General features: G+C 35.5%; 1 protein-coding gene across 5 annotated transcripts in view; it reads right to left on the bottom strand.

Moving 5' to 3' along the window:
* The window catches only part of LOC148940566 (protein brain tumor-like), a 120030-nt gene that overhangs the window by 37362 nt on the left and 57485 nt on the right, over positions 1-25183 (bottom strand). For 2 of the 5 annotated variants that reach the window (XM_089105370.1, XM_089105371.1), the window contains exon 2: positions 15947-16055. The gene's annotated coding sequence lies outside the window, so the exon portion shown is untranslated. Of the gene's footprint in view, positions 1-1467; positions 1606-15946; positions 16056-22837; positions 22897-25183 lie in introns of those variants that run through there. The other 3 variants (XM_089105369.1, XM_089105374.1, XM_089105373.1) reach the window with 3 other exon arrangements.

Here is a 25183-nt window from a genome sequence, read left to right as displayed (position 1 = left end):
ATCTAATCATAAATCACAAATAGATTATAGTAAAATTTTTTGGAACTAAACCATAGAAGCTAAAAAGTCAATTATAAATGATTTTCCTAGCAAAAAAAAATTAAACTTCTTGTATATACATATGTATAACCGAATTGTGTCCATGTTGCTCATATATCATTAGCTAGATGTCAGAAGGAAGATCAATTTTAGAGGATTACTATAAAAAATAAGAACAGTGAAGTGAAATAGGAGCTGCGATGATATGAAAATAAATATGAGCGATGACAATTAAATTTGTTTAAATTTAATTAAATTTAAAATGGAATAAAAAAGCATATATGAGAAGAAGTAGCAGAAACAAATCGTGATATATAACCTGAACTTGTTCTATCTTTTTTGTATACTATACCATAAAGCAACATTAAAAAAGGAATCGATTATAAATATTTATTACGGATTGAAATATCATTATATTACTTATATTATTACATTATAATAGTTAATGATCATTATAATTTATTAATATCAATATGCACAATACCATTTATACCTCTCTTGTCTCTACTGAGCTGAAATGTATTTGAATTACGGATAAACCAACTTTTTTTTAAGCTTTTAAGACAGTATTTTATTAAATGAATGAATATTTTCTACAATCATTAGTTGATTATTTAGCCTGTCTGAACAATATTTGTTTATTTGCATATTACTCTCCTTAATTTTTTCCTTCTTTTTCAAAAATATATTTATCGCAGTAGGACAGAAAATAAACTTCACCTTTATTCCTAGCACCCTTCGAATAATCCAATTATGAAAACTTTGATAGTTTTTGACTCAAATGATTCTTTTAATCATAAACTTTAATTATTTGAGTTAGATAAAAAAAAATCTGATCTTAAAATCAATCTAACCATAAAACTTAATTTATTCTTATTTAACTCCATAAATTTAATTCAAAAATTTTTAGGCAATTGATATAGTGAATTGATATTAATTTAAAACAGAGCCGCAACTTAATGAAAATTTGACAAGGGAGAAGGGTTCAAAAGGCTATTTGGGGAAAACCAGAGATAATGGCTATCCTAGACGTATAAAAATATATATTTTTCAGAGTTGGATCATAACAGACGTTTTTCTGCATTATTAAATCCACTTCTAGAAAAGTATTGACGCAAGCCCCCCTCCCCTATCTAGAGAAAAAATTATTCGCATATCTGCAAGGAGAACAATACCGTAACCAGGATTTTTGCTTTTGTGTGTGTGTGTGTGGGGGGGGGGGTAATTAAACGGCCTTGAAGGGTCATCTTATGAAATGTAACTGTCATATTTAACTCTGAAATACTCATTCTTAGAAATTTGTCAGTCGTTTCGGGAATTTTGTAGATGGCTATGCACTTCCTCCTCCCCCTAAAATGGATCCTAAAATCAATAACGAATAAACTAGTTACCCAGTCAACATGTAAAGCAGCAGAAACATGTTCCTACCTTTTTCTTGAGGACTGAAGAGATAATCCATAACAAAGTTCGCAACAGAAAAAATCAACAAAAAATCAACTTTTCGCAACAAATAAGAAAAAAAACAAGTTCAACCCTTAAATAGTTGAGTGCTTTGCTCAAAGGTTAGATTCAAACTACGGAAGTCTCTCTCGGCTACCTGTGGCACTAGAAACCGTCTCCAGGTAGAACATATCTGCGTAGATCTTATTCCGGAAACTCAGCGAGAGAAAGAGAGGGGGGGCTGGGGGAAAATACCAATGTCCCAGACAACAAAGAGCTTTGATTGTTACCAAGGGGAGTAATAACGTAAAAAAATTAAATAATTTATTTCTTTTTCCAGTGAGGTAAGGAAACAAATAGTTGTGTAATGATCCAAAGTAAACATAAATACTTAAATGCTTACCTTTGATAAGTTTTTGGCCTCCTACTTATTTATTTAATAAAATTGGATTGTGATAGAATCACGTCGAAAAGGAAGAATTCTAATTAAATATGAGATACTTAATGTTTATGGTATCTATGAAACAAGCGATTTTGCAAGAAGCCTGCAGCTGTATTTTGCACCTAACAGACATGATTCTTATATCACTAAATTTATTAATTTCGGATCTAGCTGTTCACAGATCCAGAGTTACGATATTACTTAAACTTTGCTTAGAATATAGGAAAGTTTCAATTTTTTCCACGATTTCCAAAATATTTTTCAATCTTAAAAAGAAAAATGTAACGCAAGCTTCGGATATATAACTCGGCAGATAAACAAAGCTGAACCTCAGCTACTGAATGATAGCGAAATTGCTGTATACACCAAAAATAATTAAACTCAATAACTAAAATAATCGCTAAAATTAATTTGAGACAATGAAAAAAATCTAGTTTCATTTGTTCTATAAAGGAATTCAAGTTTCATTCGCTTACAGAAGGAGAGGGACACTTCACAGTGGCATACATTCACAAAAATTTAGGGGAGGGGGGGATTTTTAAAAATCTAGGAAGTTAAATTTGTCTGTTTTTCAAAGGAAGCTACTAGAGGTATATATACCCTCGCCACTGAATCCACTGGCAACCCCCTAGTTAGGAGAAAGGATGGGAACACGTTGGAGCGGGCATTTTAAAATATGATATATTTGCAGAATATACAGGCTACTATGCTTTGGCCCCACAGGAGGCCGGAACAGAACTTGGCCCTAACCCACGAAATGTGAAAATTATTATAATTTCTTCTAAGTTTTTGACAACTTAGTCTGTTTTTGAGGTTTCGAAAATCGCCCTCAAAATAAATTAACAGGTCCGCTTCTATCCCTTAGGTCTTCATCAAAACCTGTCAGTTCCAATGGGGGGGGGGGGTAAACACACTGAACATTCATTCTAGGTCACAATTTTTTTCGGGGAGGAGATCTAGTGAAAATCCTAGGGGAGGATGAATACCTCTGTGTGAACAAGTATGAATGCACGACATTTACTAAATAATTTAACTTTTATCATTATGACTCCTCATTTTATTACAAAGAAAATTTTGAAGGTCCCCTCTCCAAGAAATGGAAACAATTACCTTTATTTCATTTTTTTTTCCTAGGTTATACCAAGAACGAACATTGCAGAAAAGTAATCTAAGATCCATTTTGAATATATATATATATATATATATATATATATATATATATATATATATATATATATATATATATTATACAAGTCTCCCTATAAAACCCACCTCTTCCCCCCATATCCTGAAGCATCAAATTATTAAACTAATGTAATTTTATCACGTAATAACCCTGCAATTTACTTATACAAACACAACAATACAAGATTTTTAAAAAATCAAACAAACGCAGTCACTCATGTTATGTTAAAACACGTTCCTAAATAAATATCACATGGAATCTTTTGTAATAATGAAGCCATTTTTTGAATTCCTAGGAAGACAACATCCTGCCGACAAGATTGGTATCTATTTCCTGATTGGAAACTTGAACTTTTTCAACTTTTCTCTGACTTATTTTTTCTGGTAAAAAGATTCCCTTTGAGGACATGTACAGGCCTAAATGTATATAGTATTCAGACCCAGAGACGTAAACAGTAAAAAATTGTAGCTATTTTAGAATTATAAAAAAACTCGGATATACTTTAGTTTATTTCAAAGAACAAAAAATAAATCTGTTCAAAAATGAAATTGGCATTACAGGATCTGGCAACATTGCCCACCATGAGGGGACAACCACTTTCGGTCACCTGATGTACATCTCGGACTACCATGTGCCGCGAAGTTCTGCCACGCGCAGCACAGTCTTCACAATAAATTGACACTGTTCCGCCGCACTTGACACACTTTCGCCATTCTGGGCACACGCTACCTAGTGTATGTGATTTCTGCCCCTCGGCCAAACACAGTTTGAGGAAAGTCAGGAAAGTCAATTTTATGCATTTTTTAGCCGTCACGTCCCTAAACTAAAGCTTATGGGGGATGAACATTACGTGAACATATATATATATATATATATATATATATATATATATATATATATATATATATATATATATATATATATATATATATATATATATATATATATGGTTCTTATTTAGAATCCAATAAACAAGCGAGAAGTAAAGTTTCGTTGATGTTAATGAAACAAAACAAAACAAGATTGAAATATAATAGTTTATGAACAAATTTGTGTTATATATTTGCGAATTAGGGGGGGGGGGGGGTAAAGCATAGCATATATTAAATACGTAACCTAACCTAGGTACGTTTTTTTTGCCCCTTCAACTCCGAAAAACTGAAGTTTAAATCTTTTGTCACGGAGCGAGAAATAACTCGCGAAAACCTGTTTTTCTTATAGCATCTTTGAGATTACCTTGGTGGAACTGAGCAGAACACGTGGCGTTCTGAGATATACACCGGGTGGAGTAAAGTGGGTACCCCCTCGGTTCGTCCTTGAACAAACAGAGATAATGATTCAAAGTTCATAAAGATTTTAAGCTCCGCCCTTTGTCAAATGTAAAAACTGAACATTCCGCCCTTTGAACCACGATCGCAATTAGACTCACTTCTCAAATCCCCTACAAGAGTGTCCCTCAACACTCATGGATACGAGCCTCCTAAATCTTAAACTCCATACATAGTATTGACCCTGAATAACATCACATTTACAAAAAGAGAGGCAAAAACGAAGCACAGTACTCGTTTATCAAAACGGGTATAACAAAGAGTGCAATATACCTAAAACACGAGCAGAAAAAAAAAGAATTATTTGGCGAGATTCCGCTAAAGTCATGATCAAGGCCTTCGTCAATAATAAAAATTATGCCAGAATCCTGAGGGCGTAAACCGCAAAAACCGCTGTTATCTCGTAAGCTAAATCGGCAATAAAACAACCTGAACAGTTTGATTTTTTTTTTTAAATGATATTCCTTTGAATTTTGACTAAACCAGCATAAAAGAAATTGGCTAGGATACAAGCGACTTTGGTCTGAGTTCTTGCCACCTGTGTGACGTCACGTGTACCGCACAGTTCCGCCACGCCTGGCACAGTCCCCGAAACGGCTGGCACACTTCCCAAAACGCTCGGAGAGAGAGAGAGAGAGAGTGAGAGAGAGAGCGAGGGAGAGAGAGCGAGAGAGAGAGAGGGAGAGAGAGAGAGAGAGAGAGAGAGAGAGAGAGAGGGAGAGAGAGAGAGAGCGATCCCACGCATACAAGTGTGTGGTACAGACAGGAGTCATTCCCTCCCTCCAAATCTTAAAAAAAGATGATATGCTATATACTTAAAAATAAATGTATATTTTAAAACATTGAATGCATAAAAATGACCTGTATCATAGTTGCTTCCAATAAGACCATGCCAAGGGAGGTTAGTTGCCCCCTCCCCCGAAATTTTGTCCGACTCGTAAAAATGTAACAAAAATCCCCCCCCCCCAATAAAAATTCTGGCAACGGTCTTGACAGCCAACATTAGTTGTGCTTCTTCTGAAACGAAATATTGGCAAAATTCATGAGAAGATAGAAAACAATAAATGTGCTACATTTGAAGTAAGGAACAGAATAAGCAATAAGAATAATAATAAACCAGTGTTTGCCAATTTTATTTATTGTCTTTTGCGGCTGTAACCATGAACCTTAATTCAGCATAAAGTGACTTACAGACACAAAAATAAGTGAGTTCCCAATGTTATTTATCTAAAGTTATTTCTTATAAGTTATTATATCTTACATCTTATCTTAATATTGCTAACAATTCTGTGACAACTAGTTTTAAGCACTTAAACTTGACTGTCGTTTCAAAAACAAAAGCCATAGGCCTGTCAAAGGCGGGGTCTTCTGTGACAACAGATGGAGACATGGTACATTTTAATACTCAAATCTTAAAACACTAGCTTTTATCAATTTTAATTCAACTTATATAGCCGATCTCTTTTAATTCCATTAATTTAGGCTGCACTTTGTATAAGCATTTAGAATTGTAAATGCTATACTTTGTATCAGCATTTACTTTTATGCGTTTGGACCCATAGCAAACTAGGAAACTTTGCCCCTCCCCCCCCCATAAAAGGATTAGCCCTTTTGAGACAGGGGAATTGGGCTCTTTCTTATTTTTCAAAAGAACAGCAGTAAATCTATCAAATGGTTTATAACAGAAAATATAATGATGTCAACCTTTAATGCAGTCTTCCAAGTTATTTATAAATATAGGTAATAATGTAAAAATCCTTCCCGGATCTTATATAAAATCGGCCCAACAATCTTTTCTCACAGCCCCAGGATGGGAACCCATGATTTAAAAATAGTATACGACCCCTCGTGAAATAAGTTCAATTATACCCAATCATCAGAAGAAACCCATATACAGAGACATATTGAATTCCATAGGGGAACATTGAAAAGTGAAGAATGTGGGCGACCCCCTTCTAGGCATATTGGGCAGATGGTGAAAAAATAAACCCTATTGTTTTCTTCCTCTGTCCAATGAAGCAACCTAATTAAGGTTATTTTTCTTAATTTATGAGAGAATGTAATTCTAATGATTATAAACTAAGACGTTTCATTAATAAAAATAGCGCTTAATCTCTTAGGTTTATCATTGCAGACGAATTTTGCAAGGCTATACCATGGATGGAACTAACAAAGATTAGCTAGGTCATACTGTTTGCTTGCAAAACACATTTACATTGGGATTCTCAGCGGGGGGGGGGGGAGGGGTTATTAAAACAGTCTAGCTACATCATATCTGGCTACACCGTTGATCATTTTTAGCGACTGTTCGTTCTTTCAAAGAAACCGTATATAAATTTATAAGGTTGTAGAATAATTTTAGACTTTAACAGCATCTAAAACGACAACATTTTTTTTTAACACATCTTTCAATTAGGTGAAAGGCAGACCCAGGGTTGCCACTCTTAGTGATTTATCACTATTTCTAGCGATTTTTATCTTGCTTAAAAACAAAAAATCACTAAATAAACACATAAATCACTAGATTATTTAAGAAAATCATTAAATCAACCAAGAAATCACTAAAATCTAGTGATTTTTTTCTTCACTGGGTGGCAACCCTGGGCAGACCTCGCACAGCCTGCGGAAGGAACGGAGATTAATACCTTGTTAGGCAAGAAAGTAGGAATTTTTCGGGGGGGGGGGACTAAGAAAAACATTTTATTTAGTAATTTAATCAGCAATGCCAAGAAATTTGGCAAAATTTAGAATTGGGGGGGGGGAACACAACCTGCATACGCAAATGTACCTTACAGATCCGTCTTGTTTATTTCTATTACCTTTTATCACTAAGTCTACAGTTCATTTTTGATTTAGAATTATAATAAATATATTTTAGGAAATCGGTATTACATTAGAGGGGCTGCTCACTATCAGAAATCATGTATACCAGGCGGCCCATGCCAAGCGTGGCAGAACTACTTTCATATTTTAATGTCATTTTGTTGTAAAAAAAAAAAAAAAACCCATCCCAATCCAAGAATTTTAGCAAATTTTGCTAAAATTCTAACTTTGCCAAGCGTGGCGGAACTGAGCGACGCATATGACGCTCCAACATATACACCAGGTGGCGGGAAGTGGGTAACCCCTTGATTACATTGTACATATTTAATTACAAATTCAAAGAAGGACATTTTAATTTGAAATGATTAGCATTGTTGCAAAAACCGTGTTACAGACCTCTTTTGTCACTGACAGGTTCAGAAATTAGGTCATGGGCAGATGTTTTCAACTTCCTAAATCCACCCTTTCTCCACTCCAAAATGATGGCTTCTCAAGAACCATGAAAATTGTTGTGCTATGCGAAATCACTCGTTCAGGGTTCAATAAATGACCTAGAACAGGGCGTTGCAACATGTTTTGAACGTCATGCCTTTCCTACTTGTAAGATTTGAAACATTCAAGTCCAGCTTAGGAGAAAAAGTTAGGGTTAAAGTTCGGCTAAAGAATCAACTATACAATATCTTCAAAGCATTAGAAGTGGGAAAAGGGTGGGGAGGAGAAATCAAAAACATCTTCTGCTTCGCATGCCTCAATTTCACCTACAGATTCATGTCTAAACATTTCATTGAAGTATGAAAACTACAACACGACCATGATAGGCTACTCCCTCTTACTATTATCAACAACAACAAAATAATTAGAGCCTATCCAAGGCCGTATCCAGGGGGCAGGGTTAGGTGGTTTGAACCCCCTCCCCCCCCCCAAAAAAAAATGTTTGTCCGACTCGTAAAAAACGTGACAAAAAATATAGACCAAAATATGTTTTTTTAAGTTTTTTTTGTATAGCCTACCCCCCCCCCCCCCAAAAAAAAGTATTCTTGGGTAAAACCCCTTCCGAAAAAAAATCCTGGATATGGCCCTAAGCCTATCTCTTACATATGGTATTTTTAATTTATTTTTCTTCTTGAAATTAGAACTTAAAAAATAATAAATGACGTCATATTTTATTGCATTAGGTTTCTGAAAAGTGTCTGATAGACAATGACTAAATCATACACTATCACCATTTGCTTACCCCCCCCCCCCCCCCGTTAAATTCCATCGTAAGCTTCCACCCTTACATCTTGCTCAGCGGTGGAGCGGTATGCAGCCTAAGGAACGCTCCCCGATGTTGTGAATACCCTATTCTACGGTAAGAAATTACAAATTAAGAGCCAATCAGGGGCGTAGACAGGAACGTATTGTGGGAGGGACTCGAGTCTTTCAAACCCACTCTAAAAAGGTGAATAGTCCGGAAAATATTATATTAATTCAATGCTTATGTGCTTGTATGTTTATATGCAGATAGAAAAACTATTTTCATATTTTTCGAATTTCAAAGCATTACGCTTTGAATCTTCATTCTGATTGGTCAGTCACAAAGATTACGCATGAAAGTTGAATATTACTTAATTGAATAAGTTACGCATGTGATTAGCGCTACAGTGCGTATTTTTGACTGTATCCATAACCTTGATTATAGCGACGTTCGACAATGAAGCTGTACACAGACATATATGAAGATAATTACTGTGTTGCAACTTATAAAATCGTATGTCAATTTCAAATGGGTCGGCCACACAAAAGGGACCTTTAACTAACTTCCCCTTTTATAATTTGACAATACTGTGTCAAATACTGTTATACAACTCTTTGTCAAGCGGAAGTTTGAATATCGTCAACAACCTTTCCAGTCTCAAACAAATAAAATTTCATTTAGGTCATCTGGTTCAATCCTCTGACTATAAAACACGATCAGACACATCTAAGACAAGAAACGGGCAAATAATCACACACACACAAAAAAAGTCTCAACAGCATGCAGGTCGACCCAGCAAATTCCAGACATGTCAAAAATCTCATCGAAATGGTATTAAACCTTCGAAAAACTGGTTCTTTATTAAAATGACCCAAACTATTTTCAAGTGGATAGTGGAAAATGTAACAATAGGCATACTCGAACAATACAAGAAGCTTACGGTTGACCTAATCCTATTTGATATGCCCGGATGGAGGGGGTAGGTTCTATTGTGAAGGGTGAAAAATGAGGGTCACAAGGGGAAGAGAGACATTTAAAAATAGGAATGTTCACACAAATACAATAAGTCCGGATGAAGCAATGTGTAATTTTCAATGCTTTCTTGAGCCTAAAGACCAGGGGCGCTTCTGGATACTAGATCTATTCATAATCTTTTAAAAGATTTTGTATTTAAAAGAGCCGTTGAAAATTTGTTGGGTTGTATAGTAACTAAATAATATAAGTAACTTTCAATAAAATATTGAAGAGAGCAGTCCAGCTAAATACGCAAGCGAGTAGCACAGTGACGCCAATTCATGGAAACGTCGGGGGGCATGTACATTTTTTCATAGTCAAGGAGGGGCACTTTAGTTTTTTACTTTGTTTCGATGAAATAGCCAAACAAGGGTAGGTCGAATGATATACCCTAAAAATAGGAAAGTACCCTCCTCCCAAATTGGTGCCGCTAGTCTCAGAGCCTGCCATCCCCAAATTTTTAATTTTTGAACGACATTTATAATTATTTCAAACCAAGAACATTCAGAATTTTTTTTCAAATGCGCAATTTTATTTATTTTTTTGGGGGGGGGGGAGGACGCAAACAAGGGCAAATAACACACAGACAATACATGGATTTATCGGGAAATAGTAAAAAACTTAAGGAACATGAAACGTGACTGTTTCTATGATTTTAGCAAAAATTGGTTGAATTAGCTATTCTGTAATTCTTCCCCTCCTTCCAAATGTGGCACACCAAATATTAATTAATGTGTCTGACAGAGCTATAGATGGACACAGCCAAGATAACATATTATTAAGATTTTTTCGAATTATTTTGATATTTCGACCCCCCCCCCCCCAAAAAAAACAACAGAATATAATGCTGAAGAGCTTTCTTGGGCCAAATATCCAAATTGTTGCCCTTTTAAGTACGATTTAGTTAGTTTCTCAATTCTACCGGCCGGCCTCTCACAAACATTTTATGGTTGTCCTAATAATAATGAGGTTTTATCCGCATAAACAGCTAGTTTTTCCAACTTCGACCCCCCCCCCCCCCTCCATGAAATACACTCCTGCATTCGCACCTACTCAAACTTAGACTTTTTCCCAAATTATAATTTTCACCGTGGTATTTTTCATCGACGAAAGTGAAAATACATATATAATGAAACACATACGGAACATTTAAGAATTCTAAACAACCATTCTGTTTCAACAGCAACAACAAATAATGACGCAAAAGAAAACTTTATGAGAGATGTATTCAAAGTAGATGGGGTTCACAGATATTAGTTTGGAACCTACAAGGGATGCTAAACTTTTAAACCACTTGATTAGCGGAAGTAAGCATATAAAAAAAGGCCAGAGTCTAATGGTGACTAAGTACAACACGTAAGGAAAGCTGACTCCAAAGTGTTGAAATGTTGAGGCTGTTCCAATATAACAAGACACGATCGTCCCTGCCAGTGAACACTGAAAACATATCTTTTGTTGTTTTTTCTCCTTGTTCGAATTATTGTTAGGGAGATAGGACAAATTTTTCGAAACTAAACATACAAGATACGAAGTTTTGGCTAATAAATTTGGGCCTGTGATAGACCCATTTATCATAATATTTCTTAATCCAACACATGTATCTTGAAGCATATACTGAAATGCGATTAACAAGGTTTTAGCGAGAAATGCAAATACAGGTTTTCGCTATCCAACAACAGTATGCTGTCATATCATTTTGCTTATAAAATGTAGCTACGGACAACAAAAATTAAAGGTATCTTAAAACGTAAGCGTCCTAGGGTGTGAGGGGGCACCCCATTTCAGAAATTAAACACATCAGGTGGTGCCTGCCAAGCATGGCGGGGTACTGTGCCCGTGGCAGAACCATAAAGAATACGTGGCGTTTTGAAGTATTTGTCAAGTGGCAGAAAATGGGCACCCCCGAACTAAGGTAGCTAATAGTAGTAATTCTCTAGCAGGCTGGTAGGATGGAGCCTTGTCCTTTAAAAATCATGAACAAGAAAATACCCCCCCCCCCAGGGATTGAAAGTGCCCACTTAAATTAACTATTTTCATACCATGTGAAATTAAGAGCCCCCACAAGCTTATCCCTATGTCTCAATGTGTTTCGTTGGGGGTTCTCTTATCCCGTGTGTGCTACAAAGTAATGGCAATTAATTACATTGAACAATCGTAAATATGTAGATGCAAATGAGTCAATTTTCGCAAAAAAATTCAATTACCGCAAAAAGTTCAGAATTAGAATTATCGCAAAAAAAAATGAAGTACCTTAAAATTGTTCAGAACAAAACAGGATCAATTTCATACTCCTCCTTCTTTTTTGCTGCTTTTGCTGAAGGTATATTTTGCCGAAAATTATTTTTCTTGGGCAATTGGATGGATAATCTCGCATTATCCTTTCTTAAACAAAACTCAAATCTAAGTCAAGCCAGGAAACTTCCTATTCGAAATGCCCGATGTTTCCGATCTTTAATCCCACCAGTTAACTCTTTACACCAATGAATTGTGTTCTTAATTGTTAAAATTTTTATAACTTAATTTATTTTATTTATTATAATATATTTTATTAACTTAATTTAGATTATTGTTTGGTTCAATTTTTATTTATTTATTTTGTTCATTTTTATATTTTACTTAACTTTATAATTTAATTTTATTACATATACTTGATTTTATTAATTATGATAATATCATTTATTAGTTTTATTAGTTAAGTCAAATCAAGTACCAGTAGCATACAAGAAATCGATTCCGTAATAAAGCAACAAAGGCAATCAAAAAACCACCCCTTTCCCTTGTCACTTTCAAGTACTCAAAAAAGGGTATCCTTCAGCAACCAAGAGAAGCCAAACAATACACCACTATTTCCTCCACTTTTTTGTGTCATTTGATATGACAACACTGACCTTCCGGCTCTAGTGATGCATAAAACTCAACGTTGTCAGTTTTGAATTAACGGAAGCCCGAAAGAAGACGAGGCCCTTGAGCCACGGAAACAGATGGAAACCGAGAATAGTGAGAAAATCGAAATGACCCAAACTGTTTTCTTTGTAATAATAAAAATTAAAACTATTATCTCGTCTCGTAATAACTATTATCTACACGTAATATGTCAGAAATAATTGAAAACCTCATTCGCCTAATCAAACGGAGGTCTTGATGGGCTTTCTTTTTACAATTGTCAATTACATTGTAAAATGTAACTTCCTATCACTAACTCATATTTATAATTTTCTTTAATTTACAAAATTTGATTACAATCGACAATATCCCTAGCTTCCGTGTAATATAGACGGATTGTCTATATTTATGATTGACAGCTTTAGTCAAAGTTAACTGATCACTCATCTTCAGTCAAATTGAGGGACCCAAAGAAGGTAGTTAGTAATAGTAACATAATTGACGTCTTTTGACTTAATTCGGACTAGACGTGATGAATTCGTTATTCCTTACAGCAATCAAAATGTATTAACCTTAATAAAGATCGTACAAAAAAATCGAGTTCTTTAGAAGCCAAAAAGAAAAGCATAAGATGGACAGTGGACAAAATTCAGGACGACATACATACAAACACATCTTAGACCAGTGGTTCCCAGTCGTTTTTGGGCCACTGGTCCACCTAGGCATTTCTAAAATCCTGATGCCCCCTCCCCGTAAAATTGAAGTTTTTTTATTCAAAGTTGTTTGTGTTTTCACCTGAAGGAGGCTTAAAAGGCAACTAACTTGGTATTTTTTCGGGTCGTCCTCCAAGGCCGTATCCAGGGGGGAGGGGGAGTACCCGGTTTGAACCCCCCCCCCCCGAAATGTTTGTTTGACTCGTAAAAACGTAACAAAAAAGGACATAAACAAATTTTGTATGCGTTTTTTGAGGTTTTATATGTAGCCCCCCCCCCCCATAAAAAAAATAGTACCCCCCCGAACAAAAATCCTGGATGCCTTCTGTCGTCCTCTAGCCATATTTTAATCTAATGTAAAATATTGTCTGAGTAAAACACCTTTGGTACAATGTATAACGTCATTGCAATACTATAATGTCTCTTTTTGCTCTTTAAATCCACTTGAATGTGACGTCATTCAGACGATTTTTTTCTTCAAATTAAGGCTTTAAAGTATAGTCAGCCGAGGGGTGAACATCCTGCCTAAGACCCCCTAAAATATTGTCATGCCCCACCGGTGGGGAATGCGCCCCACGTTGGGAATCACGGGGTTAGACAGACAAAGGTGGGTTCATCTTCCCCCTAGATTGGTTCTAAGTAGATGCCCTCGCGTAAGATTTTTAAAATTGCCCTACAAATACCATATGGCTCAATTCCCTAAGAAGAAACCCCATGATCCAAGCCCCAACGAGTTGGACATGCATGTGCCTATGTACTACTGAATTTGATAATAATTTACTAGGACGCGGTGGAAAGTGTTCAGGATTTTGTTCCTTATGTTGTTGAGCATGGAGTGTAATTATCTAGTAGGGGGAGGGGGTCATGAATCCCTATTTAAGGAATTCCTATCATTTACGTATAAAGTTAAAATCTGATCCATTTATTTAAAGTAAAAACGAAAAGGAAATTAATAAGTGGATTCTGCAACCCCCATTAGGTATGCACGCTTCAGCCTTCGTTCCCCCTGAAATCCCACCAATTTTATAGACTTCCTAGTATTTTTCGATATTGTCTACTCAGTTTGTCTATTATAAATTTTTAGCATCTACCCCCCCCCCTCGGGAGCTAAATTCATGTGAGCAAGCATGACGGCCTTATACTGTTATACGTGCTAAGTTAAACAACAACTCAAAAAGAATGTAGCCAGCATCGGAAAACACAATGATTCATCAAAATACTAGTCGGACATCAACTATGAAAGGTCAAGGAAAATTCACAAATCATCAAAATGACTTGATAGTAATCATTGACAAAATATCTGACTTTACAGAAAATCCGAAGCGACTGTTGATTAAATACCCCAGTCATAACCACCTTGAAGAAGGGTCATATCAGCAATTAAGAAATATTTAATAGAGCTACATGGACACAAATAACATTGGAACTGCAAGGAAAGGCAATATCGGGGCTGTCACGCCTAAAGTTTATACCTTACATGGTACTAGTGTATTATATGGTACACACTCGAGAAGTGAAGTTAGGTTAACCCTAATGAAATATACCAAAACATCACGAAAATATATTACTTTAGTAACAAATTCGGGCTATATATTTGTACATTACGAGAGGGGGAATATGAAGTAAGATCTGTTTTCTAACTTCACATTGTCCAAACGTTTTACCGCCACCCTCTAGTGTACAAATATATAGCCCAAGTTATATAAGTCCAATGTATCCTGTCATTCGTCACTTTGTTTTCAACTGAGCGTAAGCTAATTGTCTCTTAATACAGACAGAATAAAACCAGTTTTCTTACATCTAAAAGCCAAAACTTCTCGAGTGTGTACCATATAATACAAGTACCCCTGACATTTTCACACTAGAGACAATTGCCAACAATTGTTTGCAAAGCTGTTCCCAAAGGAAAGAACAGAGGCAATGCAGATTAACAGGTTCAAAGTGTGATACAAAATTCTGACATGTAGATCCTCCTTTCGAGAATAGCTCAGCAAACCCTTTTTGGCAACTACCTCAGAGGTATGCGATTTGGGTTTTGTCATGATTAGCCAGTGTGGTCTCAGAAATTATTTAGGACTTTTAGGCGAGATAGTGGGGATATTTTGCTAAATATCAAGGCATATCCGTGGCTGTCGGAATATCAGGGGCCGTCATGTACTAGAGAGGAAGGCTCTCCCCCCAATATTCTCATATTTTTGCGGCTTTCTCACGGTTTTAGAGGAATTCATATCTTCTCGCCGCTTTGGCAAATATTCCCCCTTCCCAACAAAAAGACAAACTCGAGTTCTTACCTAGGAGAGCAACAACCATACAGTATTCGTTTAACTTAGTGTTTTAAGCAAACTAAAGAAACATACCGCTTAAGTACCACCTTGCCTAGGGCCCATAGTGACATAAAGACGGGCCTGGAATCTGTACTTAAGAGAATAGAAAGTATGATTTTTTTATTTTCGAAGTGGCCACATAAAAAATCATTAGACATACGTGCCCTTGCTTGCTTATTTACATTATTATTTGATGGAACAGTTAATAGAGGAAACTTTACCCAAGAAAAATCTAGACACGCGCCTTTATTGTGATTTTTGGAGTGCATTTGTGCCACTCCTTTTTTGAGGTTTTTCCATTGAATTCTTGAAATCAGCGCATTTTCACCCAAAAAATGGTCTTTCGGTGTATTTTCACTTTTAGAGCTACGCTTTAGTACACAGTACATCTTGCAACAGTGTCTGGCTTCAGAAAAAAGTATTCTTTTGACAATGCACTTGCGGCCACATTGCTTTCTAAATCTACAATTTTTACTAAAAATAAGAAAAAACACTGAAAATAAATATTAAAACGTACCTTAATGTAAAACAGTGCGTAGAACTTTTTATCCAATGGTTGCAAAACAGAGAATTAAAATATCCAATTTCACACAGCAGTTTATGCTAGGTCATTCCGTGCTAAAAATCTAAGTGAAAAATACAATAATAAGAAAAATGGGCTATGATATTGAGGAATTTAAGTAGAAATTAAATAAACACGCTCAATCAAGATTGCATCCAGAGGCAGGGCCGTGTCCGGGATTTTTTTGGGGGTATTTTAAACAAGGATATTTTTTTTTGGGGGGGGGGGGGTACAAAAAAAACTCCAAAACACATTAAAAATTTGGGTACTCCTTTAGCATACCTACTCTTTTTATAACTCAAAACTCGAGACGCGTTGAACAAACCCGTTTTGACGGGATGATTCGATTCAACACACGGCTGTAGAGAAATACAATGTATAGCGTGGTTTTAATTGCGTATACGATATTTAAAGTGTTGTTTTTTGGGGTTTTGGATGGGAAAATGTACCTAGGTTCGGTTAGGCTACGTATTTAATATATGCTATGCTTTGCCCCCCCCCACCCTGCCCCCTAATGTGCAAATATATAGCCCAAATTTATTTCTAAACTATTATAAGGTCATCCTATTTTATTTCATTGGCATTAACCAAACTAGCAGTATATAAAAGAGTAGGTATACTAAAGGAGTACCAAAATTTGTGTACATATATATATTTTGTGTACTATATATATATATATATATATATATATATATATATATATATATATATATATATATATATATATATATATATATATATCCATTTTTGTTGCGTTTTTACGAGCCAGACAAACATTTCGAAGGGGGGGGGGGGGGTTCAAACCTCCTCGCCCTGGATACGGCCTTGTCTAGAGGGATGGGGTTACAAATAGAATACTTTCGGTTATGTAATATTAAGCCTACTTTTATATAGAACTCTCCAAATCAAAATACTAATAACCCTGAATACAAGACCAAACAAAGCATGTATCTTCTTCGAAAATTTGCAGTACATGACTCCTGCTATTGGAAAAACAAAGAAACAAATTCAATCGACAAAGCCGTTGAAGGGGAGGGGGCAGTCAGGGTAACTGCCTCGAGCACCATGGCTGGGGGGACACCATTGCTGGGATTGCCCACTTTGATCAAATTGCTCACTTTAATTCAGCTTATTTTACTTATATTTTAGTTGGGAGGGGCCACTGTAATTATTTTTTCCACGGGCACCCCCAACTCTAGGAACGGCTCTGTTAATCGACATGGGTTATTTCACTTGCAAATTCATCTTTTTTTAAACTACTTTCTGTTATTTTGTCCACCCGATTCCTTACATACTAATATTTATTTCCATCGCTCCCTTCAATCTAAATATGTTTATGCAAACTAACTAAGCTCACCTACTATATGACCACTACGGTCGTATCAGAATATGGAAGTCAAACTAACATTCTTTAAATCCAATTTTTTATGATAATCCTTCCTCGCACAGGACCCCCCCCCCCCTGTGGCGGATCCAGAATTTTTTAGGGGGGGGCAAAAAAGATTGCTATGAAAAAATTGCGTTAGGAGCAAGTTTAATTAACGCAAATTTGCGTTAATTAAGTTAATTACACTACTTTAGACTATGTTAGGGGGCGCGCACCCCCTCTGGATCCACCACTGCCCCCCATAGGATCGGTCTATAGTACTCATCTCAAAAAGTAGTTGCACAAACATCCTTTTCGCATTTGCAACCCCTCCTATACGAAGAACCCTCTGGTACCCCACCTACCCGCCTTAATTCTCAGACACGTATACACTAATAAAATTGGTACGCCTACTTGTATATTAGAGCGACCACATTCAAGAAGTGAAGTTAGTTAATCATAATGAATTATACCAAAATGTAATGAAAATATAATAATTTAGTAACAAAATTATGGAAACTACAACAGAGAATTATGGAAAGGGACCGCCCTGAACGCATTATATTAAATACCTAACCTAACCAACTATATATTAAATATTTAATTAAAATATACCTGCATAGTAGTTTACCTCTCTCCGACTAAGCTAATTATCTCCAAGTGAACACGGAGAAACCGGTTTTACAACAGATCAAGAACAACAGTGTGGTCGCTATAATACACATGTACCATAAGATTTTAGTACCTATTAATAGTTTATCATAATAATTACAATATAATTATATATATACATATATATATATATATATATATATATATATATATATATATATATATATATATATATGTATAATAATATTATAAAAAATTTTTCTAATATTATATTTATAATAATAGCAGGTCCTACTAATATTTTAACACCTGAGTGCAGTTTGTTTTCCTTCTTGCTCGAAACAAAAATTACAGGTTTTGAACACCAACCACTAAAGACAACTTTATATTTCTTTCCCTAAACCGTTAAGATCCTCCACTAGAATCTCCCAAATATTGGCTAAGGCTTACCATTATTTGCTTTGATTGATAAATAAAATAGAGCATTAAACGGAAATCCCTGCCAAAAATCCCTGCGGAAGCCCCTCCTTTCAACAAATATCCACAAAGATATCTGAACAGTCAAATCATACAAATTTATTACCTAAAACAGTTCAATACGAGTTTCTGGATCACCAAATATTCCATGATTCATTCGCCTCATCAAATCATAGTATTTACACTTCAGAGAGAATAGTAAACTTTCATATGGTGACTCACGAGGAATGACTCAGAAATAAAAAGCGAAATACAACATACAATCCGAGGGGTTACTGATTTTGAAAATTCAAGTACACCAGGTGGTGTGTATGGTGAAAGTATGGTGAATGGTGCAGGTGTGTATGGTGAAAGTATGCCAAACGTGGCGACACTGTGCCAAGCGCTAGTGAGACTGTGCAGCACTCGGTGATGGACAACGAGTGGAGGAAGTTGCTGACCCGTCGATCCAAGAGAAAACAAAGATGATTAAGCAGGACTAGAGGCATTATTTAAGGGGGTAAAGAAGTATGGCCCTCTCAGCAGTTTAAAAAATCTGGCAGAAATTATTGGAAAGGTTCTGTTTATTTAGAATGAGATGGTAAAATTCTAGACGAAGGGGTTTTTGCTATCTTGGAAGAAGTTAAGTAAGGATAATGAATCTTTCAGGAAAGAATCCTGAGCCTAAATTAAATTCTGGGAGGATGTTTTCAGGCCCCTATCTATCCTTCCCCATTTCTAAGACTCGAGGGATTGTATAAGATAGAGTTAGGCTGGTCTTACAGTTTGAATATTGTAAACGCAATGAGAAATGACGGTTTGCAATATATTTGTCTTGCAAATACCCGTTTGACGGGTTTCCATTAGTAGTTCCTTGTACAGTATATAGCGGTGTGTACCATAAAGTGCACAAGAACCATTTTTTCGATAGCTGATGAGATGGATGAGAAACAGACATATGTTTAAAATCAGAAATCAGAAAATCAGAAAATCAGAAAATTCGAAAATTTAGGCTACTTTACCCCCCCCCACTCTTAATGGTCATAAACATAGACCTGCCTTGGATTGCATATATGCAATGCATTTTTAATCATTTTTATTATCGATAAATGAATTTGAAGAAGTGACGTGTAGAAAATTCATTACAGATATGCAATTCAATGTGAATATTTGACCATTAGGAGGGGGGAGTGAGGATAAATTAAATTTTCGACGGAAATTAATGTTATATTTGGATTCAGGATCAGATTCTTATTTTAGTTATTTCTTTTTCTGGTACTTTCCCATTATATGGGCCTTTCTAAAAAGTCAAGTTTGGTTAATGCTAATAAAATAAAATAGGATGGATATATAATAGTTTAGAAACAAATTTGGGCTATATATATGTACATTAGGGGAGGTGGGGGTAAAGCATAGCATATATTAAATACGTAACAACCTAACCTAACCAAGGTACCTCCCCTCCCCCCTAAACCCCAAAAAACCACAGTTTAATATCGTATACGCAATGAAAACCACGCTATCATTGCCTACTCTAAAGCGGTTAACACGTCAAAAACGGGTTTTATCATTGCCTACTCTACAGCGGTTAACCACAGGGGCCCATATAATGGGAAAGTACCCTATTTCTTAACTATTTCAATAATCTGCGAACGAAATAATTGGCCGATTTTCCCAAAATATTTAGAATCTTATAAATCAGGATTTAGCAAAGGGATTAAAGAACTTTTCTTAGGCCTGATTTGCACTATAATCTATTTATGGAAGTTTAACTTAGAACCACCTCAATCAATCAATCAATTTATTCAATCAATAAACTTAACGAAATACACTTCAATATAGACTCCCCTGTAAGGCTATAATACCAACTATAATACCTGCTTTCTATAATACCAGTCTTTCATCTAGAAAGACTGCTAATTCGTATTTTAACGAATTAAATTATTACAATCATGGTAGCATTTTTAAAACAACATTAACTTGTCAAATTAATACAGGATATAGATACGAAACGAATCGTAAACATTCAGTCATATCCCGGAGTCCACAAAGAAAAGGGGGACACACTAGGCATCTGTCCCACTGAAAAACCCAACATTGGCAAATTGCTAGCTCCCTTGAAGACCAAAAACATAAAGGGGTTGCATTAAAGGGCTTATAGGGTTGCATATAAGGGGCTGCATTCTCTCTCTCCAGAAGAAAACACTACAAAATTCTGAGACCTACTGTAAAACATGGTTAAAATACTTACTAACATTATCCTTAATGTGTACGAATAGTCTTTGCCTCCCCCTCTCACTAATAGTCAAATATACATACGCCAAATTTTGTATAAGCACCGAAATTTTCATTTTCTGAAGTAGCTGTAGTATTACTTTTTTTTTCGTTACATCAATTTGAAGAAAATAGTCACATATAAAAAAAATTATTGTGTATATACAATTCAGAGTATATGTTTGACGATTAGGGGGTGGGGATGGGCAAAAAGTTTACTGGTATACCTGAAGTAATCACATTAGTAAGTAATTTGGGTACTGGTGCATTTTGCGGGCATTGCTATATACTGTATCAAGGGAACCAGCCACGAAACCGGTCAAACGGGCTATTTGCAAGAGACCGCTATAGATAAATAATTGCAAAACCGTGGTTTCTCAATGAGTTACAATATTTAAACGATTGTTTTTGGAGTTTAGGGGGGAAAGGTACCTAAGTTAGGTAAGTTTACGTATTTAATATATGCTATGCTTTACCTCCCGCCCCCACCCCCTAATGTGCAAATATACAGCCCGAATTTGTTTCTAAACTATTATATATTAATCCTAATTTATTTTATTTCATTAGCATTAACCAAACTTGACTTCTTCGCGGTACCCGTACAATGCACCAGTACCATAATTTGCAATGTTTTAAAACAGTTTTCAGAAATTTATAGTGTTTCTTTTGAGTGAATGGGAATGCACTACTAAAACATATAGTTTTCTAACTTTAAAAAAGAAAAAAAGAAACTTTTCTAAAACACTTTTTTTAACTTTGTTTCGGACATCGAACACCCATTGTAAAACTTGCACGGATCCTAGTAATTTGAATCTTTTGATAGTATATTCCTGATCTAATTAAAACAAATGGCAGGCATTTCATCCTTGATTTTGAGAAAATCAAGGATGATCCTCAATGGCAAATATACAAAAATAATGGTAAATTTTTCGTTATTCATATTATTGACTTACGAATAAAGTAAACATACCACTCGATGCCTTTTTTATGCTCTTTCCAAATATAATAATCATTTTTGTCGGAAATGAATTTTGACCCCACCCCTATATACACCAATTCAGGGTATATATTTGCACATTAGGGGGTCGGGGGTAAATCTTATTTCTGATGTAAATGAGAGGTAAGTTTAAACTTCCCCCACCTCCCTAATGTAAAATATATGCCCTGAATTGGTATATACAGGGGTGGGGGTAAAATTCATTTCCGAAAAAAATGATGATTGTATTTGGAAAGAGCATAAAAAAAGGCATCGAGTGGTATGTTTACTTTATTCATAAGTCAATAATATGAATAACGAAAGATTTAACAAAATATCAAATCATAAAATTTTTATGACCGAAGTCTCCCCCTGCCAGCACGCCAGCTTGCAAATTGTAAACGATTTCATGCAAACTTTGCAATTAAAATTTAAGTAAATAGGCCTACAGCAACAAAGTAGACATTAAAATTCGTATAGCCTAGCCCAACAACTTTCCAAGTTACCAAAACAATGCTGAAGTGCAATTTTTCCCAGTCCTACAAGACTATAGGCGACAGTCAAGGACAAATCCAGCATTTGGTTCGGAGAGGGAGGGGGTACGGTCCATTCCCTTTGTCTACCTAGCTTTCCAGGAAAAAAAAAATTGACATTTTTTTTGCGAAATAGGCCTAGTACAAGTATAACGCTTTTTGACAGAACCTTAGGGTATAAGTCTAGTTGGTAATATTGAGAAAAAAACATGTTAAGAAATTTTTTTTTCATAATAGGCTATGAAGAATAATTGTAATTAACATATTTCGACTGCAGCTCTACGACATTTTACCCTTCCCTCCCCCTAATGTGCAAATATATAGCCCAAATTATCCTATATATTTCCCATGTATTTTGCCATGCGTCACTCTTGCTTCTGCCCGTAAATTGGATCAACTTGGACAAAATCAAACTCCAGAAATCAGAAGGGAAATAAATAATTTGAGCTATATATTTGCACATTAAGAGGGAGGTAGAGTGATGTTGCAGTCAAAATATGTAAACTACAATCATTCCGCATATTATGAGGTAAGAACTGTTTTCTTAGCACGTTTCCTTCACAACAGCCCAATTCTAGACTTAAACAAGCCTTAGTTCAAATAAAAATATAAGACACAAAACTAATTACCAAAGAAAATAACAACAAATGAGATGTACAATCAATGAAATCCATATATCAACTAATACATCTTGAGCTCATAACTGATAAATACTAAATAGGCTTTTATGATCCGCTCGAGTTTTGGTCTACTCGCTGATGAAAAACACCCAAAGCCTTAGCGCGCTTAACATCTGCTCTTATTGTTGACTGGAGGACACTGGCAGTACAGCTGCTTCCGATGCGAATCTGACACCGACAACAGCAACACCGAAAATGTGACTCAAGTGATGTGTCAACTCCCTTCAGTTAGTTTAATTTATATAAAAAACAGCGGGCACTCGTAAAACGAATATTAGGAGATGCTAGCTTGGTGAAGGTCTAGAATTGAACCTCTTCAGAAGGAGACATGCTAGAACAAAAAGAGACGCGTTTTTAGACAGTTAATTTTCATGGTTTGGTTCGCGTTCTTAACAATCCCAACCCCCGAGACAGTTTTACTGGGGAGGGACAGAGGGGGCACTTGCTTCGGGTAAAGAAATTTTAGGGGGCACTTGCTTCGGTAAAGAAATTTTAGGGGGCACAGAATTTTGAATAAATAATCTAACAATTATAATTATTTTGTATTTTCGAAAAATTTTATTTTTATTAAAATAGAGGGCACAGTTAACAAACGAAAATAATTAATAAATCATTAATTAATACAAAATAAAAAAATAAATAACAATAATTAAAATAATCAAACCAAAATAATCAATAATAATTAAGTAATTTAATAAAATAAATAATAAACCAGGGGCGTGGCTCCAGAATTTTTATTGGGGGGTGAGGGGCAAGAGGGGTCTCCATCCGGAGAGTCAAGAGGCATGGACTATATAATATTTTTCTCTAAATTATTGGGGGGGCAACTGCCCCCCCCGGAATAACGCCACTGTAATTAACCAAAAAGTAATCAAAACACAAATTATTAATTGGTACTGTTCTATTATCTGTATAACACGCGATGCATTGTACAGGGAAGATGCTAAAGAAACTAGTCAAACAAGTTTTCCCAAAGGAGATTTCCTATGCTGAGGATTACAAACAGTGATTTATCACTGCGTTTACAATACTTAACTTTTGTTTTTTGGGGTTTAGGGGGGGGGGGAGATACCTAGGTTATGTTAGGTTACGCATTTAATATATGCTATGCTTTACCCCCCCCCCCTAATGTGCAAATATATAGCCCACTTTTGTTCATAAAGTATTATATTTTTATCCTATTTTGTTTTATTTCATTAGCATTAACCAAACTTCTCTTCGCCCGTGTTATACAGATAATTGGACAGTACCTATTCATTTATTACTAAATTGGAAATAATTTTGTTAATCAAACAAAATTTTGTTAAAATTTGGCCAGAAAATTTTAGGAGATACAGGAGGGGGAAGGGTACTGATCAAGATTTTGCCCCTGGAGCCCTAGATTTTGCCCCTGGAGCCCCAGGCTATATAAAGAAACCAACCAAAAAAAATCATACAGTTCTTCCTTTGTGATATGCAGCAAGTACCGATGAATCATATTTCTTTGTTTGTTTGTTTTTTTCATTTTTATCTTTGTTTGGATCCATTTTCATCAATTATTATTCATCAATTATTACGTTGTTTTTTTTCTACACAACCGAATACTATATGACACCTTTAGAGGGGGCTAAAGATGAACTGTCAAAAACACGAACCAAACCCTGAAAATAAGCATAAAATTAGCAATCTATAAAAGTGTCTCTTTTTGTTCAAGCATGTCTCCTTCTGAGGAGGCCCAATTCTAAACATTTACCACTAGCTGTTTAACCGTCACAACTGAATCTAATGTGTCTCCAACTATAGTGCATAGTAACAAGCATCCCGATAAAGAGATTTGTATGAAGGCTTGTTTTGGTGGTAGGGGGGGGGGGAGGGAATTTAGTCTGAAAGTTCGGAAATGCGCTCTTTGTCCAAACACCTACAAATTTCAATATGATCAAAAATATCCCGGGAAACCTAGACAAACGACGGTACTCCTGTATTATTCAGAACACATTCGAGAAATTGGTCAAATGTACGATCTATGAAAACCAGTTACATAGCCACAAAGACAAATAAAACGAGTGATAGTAATGCATTTGTATAATTTGGGCTATATATTTGCACATTAGGAGGGGGTAAGGTTAGGTTAATTTAAATTAGGTTAATTTACCCCTACACCCCCTAATGTACAAATATATAGCCCAAAATATATTATTATAAAATATTATATTTCCATCATATTTGGGTATATTTCATTAAGATTAACCTAACTTCAATTCTCGAAAGTGTTCTGAATAACACGGGAGTGCTCAAACGAGTACTCCACAAAGCGTA

The sequence above is a fragment of the Artemia sp. Qi Xiang Cuo genome, chromosome 19, assembly GCF_049724085.1.
Source record: "Artemia sp. Qi Xiang Cuo chromosome 19, ASM4972408v1, whole genome shotgun sequence".
In the NCBI taxonomy this organism is placed as follows: Eukaryota; Metazoa; Arthropoda; class Branchiopoda; order Anostraca; family Artemiidae; genus Artemia; species Artemia sp. Qi Xiang Cuo.
The sequence above is the reverse complement of the archived record's forward strand: the minus strand, read 5'-3'. Positions and strand labels throughout refer to the sequence as shown.